At 22.8% G+C, this 3,063-nt stretch overlaps 1 protein-coding gene across 1 annotated transcript in view; it reads left to right on the top strand.

Moving 5' to 3' along the window:
• Nucleotides 1-3,063, top strand: part of LOC117175426 (peroxisomal targeting signal 1 receptor) — a 36,915-nt gene that overhangs the window by 29,569 nt on the left and 4,283 nt on the right. The window lies entirely within an intron of this gene.

Raw genomic sequence — 3,063 nt, 5'->3', positions numbered from 1 at the left:
TATAGAGCTCCAAGGAGATTATGTTGAAAAATAAAAAAAAATTTACCCAAAAAAAATGGTTTTTATACTTCATTCTAAGGACTTATTGAACTACCCTCGTAAGTCTCCGAATTCTGTCTAAAACTTCTAGATTCTAGTAGGTTTTAAAAGAAAAAAAACGTATAATTGTTTATTGTATTAATACAATAAAATAAAGTAGATTCATTGCAAACCTGCAATTTTTTGTAAGAATTGGTTATTTTTACAATTTTTTCTTTTTTAATAAAAAAATCATTCTACTCGAAACTGCAAGTTTTTGCTAGAATTGGTACGCTTTTACAATATTCACCAAAAATTAAATTTTTACATCGTTCTTTATTCTAATTTATTGTATTTTATTGCACAAATGCATTTCCACCAATTATTTAAAATCCTGTAAAAAGCGTCTAAAAAATGTCTGCATTTAAATAATACAAATTTTAACTTATTATTTAATTTATATATAATACGGTTTTTTCAACTTCAAAAAATGTCCCTCGTCAATTTTACGCTATTCCTACTTACTGATGAAATAAAAAAAGCATGTAATATTTTTTATACAAAGTATAATTTTTATCAGCGCTGTCTATTTTACTTTATTATTTATCATTCAAATTTTAAACAGATAATCGCTGAACTTTAAAAAATTGTTTTTATTAACAGAATGGAGGTTTTCAACATTTATTTTTAAAAAGTTGTACTTTTAATCTTTTCCAGTTGCGTCTTGGTATAAGTATTGCTTAGAGAAAACCCGACAACACAAATACAAAATTTGATCTTTTTTAGTATAAAAATTAAAAAATTTAGAAAAGATAAAAAATATATACAAAAGATTAATAAAATAAAATTTTAAATAGCATCACAAAATGCTTATTTTTGTTTAAAAATTTAAGATTTTGATAGAAAATTTAACTATTTGGTTGAAAATTGATGTTTTTTGTTGAAGAATCGTCTTGCTTGGTTAAATTCAATTATTTTTTATTTAAAATTGAAATCTTTTTTGTTGAATTATCAACTATTACATTTCTCGTTGAAAATTTAACTCCTTGGTTGAAGGTATTCAGTACTTTCTTAAAAGTACATTTTTCTTATTGGAAATTCATTTTTTCGGGTTAAATATTCAACTGCCTTGTCACAAATTCATCTTTTTTGCTTGAAAATTAAACAAATTTATAGAAACTTTAACTATTTGGTATAAAAAATTCAACTTCTTATTGTAGAATTCATTTTTTTAATGAGTATTAATAAATACGAATTTATCTACTCCATTTTTGGTTAAAAATTGAAGTTTTTTAGCTTTTTTTGTTAAAAATGCAACTCTTTTGTTTAAAAATAAGTCAAATAGCGAAGAACATTCAAAATATTTATCAAGAAAAATGAAAGAAATGTGAATATAAAGTGGAATTACTGGAAAATTATAAGAAAATCAGGAAGACGAACAAAACTTTCGTTCCATTTCGTTATTTACTGAAAAAAATGATTTTGTATTCAACTTTAATCTGCTGTCTTTAGATTTTGATAAAAATTAGATATCTAAAATTACATTAACATCTTTCTTTATTTCTTATACTTTTTTATGTTTCGTATTAAAATCCCTGTCAATTTTTTCAATTTTCCCAGTCAAATAAAAGTAACATTTTCATATTTGCCGCAAAATGAAAACATTTATTTAAATTCATGACGTTCATTCTAAAAATCAACCAAAAAGACGATAGCTCATTTTTCAACAAAAGAAATAAATGTCTAATTAAAATGACGAATCTTTAACCAAAAAATAATTTTTAACAAAAGAGTTTCATTTTCATCCAAGCTATTTTTTCCAGCCTAAAAGAGGAATTTTTAACTAAAATGATAATTATTTAATTGGATTTTTTAAAATAAATAAAAGAAAAATGTAACCGTCAAATTTTTTAGTTGAAGAAACTAACTTAAAACTAACTTAAACTAACTGATGATTTTTGAACGGGAATAGATGAATTTTATATATACCAAAAAGATGAAATTTTAATCATAAAGATTAATTTTTTATACAAAAAACGGCGAAATCTTTCGGAAATCATTCAAATCTTCTAAATCATTGCGAAATATTTGGGAATTTTTTAATAATCTTTGCGAAATATTTGAGAAATTATTAAAGTCTTTGTGAAGTCTTTTAAATATTTCCGAAATCTTTTAAATCTTTGTGAAATCATTGAAATCTTCGTTCAAACTTTAAAATCGGTAATATTTGTGAAATTACTGAAATCTTTGAGAAATAATTGAAGTATTTGTGAAGTTTTTAAAATATTTTCGAAATCTTTGTGTAATAATTGAAATGTTTTTTCAATCTTTAAAATCTCTGTAAAATCTTTGTTAATAACTTTAAAATTCTGACAAAAGATTTGAAATATTTTTGAAATATTCGACAATATTTGTGAAATCTTCGAAAAATGATTAAGAATTTGTGAAGACTTAAATATTTTGGAAATCTTTGAAATCTTTGCGAAATCATTAGAAAATATTTACTTCAAAAATTTGGTACAATTTATGAAATTATTTAAATATTTGTGAAATCTTTCGGAAATCATTCAAATCTTCTAAATCATTGCGAAATATTTGGGAATTCTTTATTAATCTTTGCGAAATATTCAACAAAATATTAAAGTCTTTGTGAAGTCTTTTACATATTTCCGAAATCTTTGTGAAATCATTAAGAAATGATTGAAATCTTTGTGAAATCTTTGTGAAATCTTTGTGAATCCTTTAAAAATATTGGTGAAATGTTTAAAATATTTTTAAAATATTTGGTAATATTTCTGAAATCATTGAAGTCTTTGTGAAATCTTTGTGAATAACTTAAAAATCCTGACGAAAGATTTGAAATATTTTTGAAATATTCGATAATATTTGTGAGATCTTTAAAAAATGATTAAGAATTTGTGAAGTCTTTTAAATATTTTCGAAATCTTTAAGGGCATGTGACACAGCTAAATACCTATATTACCGACCACAGTTTTTCAGTTCACTGAATGTTTTTTTGAACCTCAGAACTTTTTTTGTAAATAA

The sequence above is a fragment of the Belonocnema kinseyi genome, chromosome 6 (assembly GCF_010883055.1).
Source record: "Belonocnema kinseyi isolate 2016_QV_RU_SX_M_011 chromosome 6, B_treatae_v1, whole genome shotgun sequence".
Taxonomy (NCBI): Eukaryota; Metazoa; Arthropoda; class Insecta; order Hymenoptera; family Cynipidae; genus Belonocnema; species Belonocnema kinseyi.
This window is presented reverse-complemented; position numbering and strand designations above follow the sequence as displayed.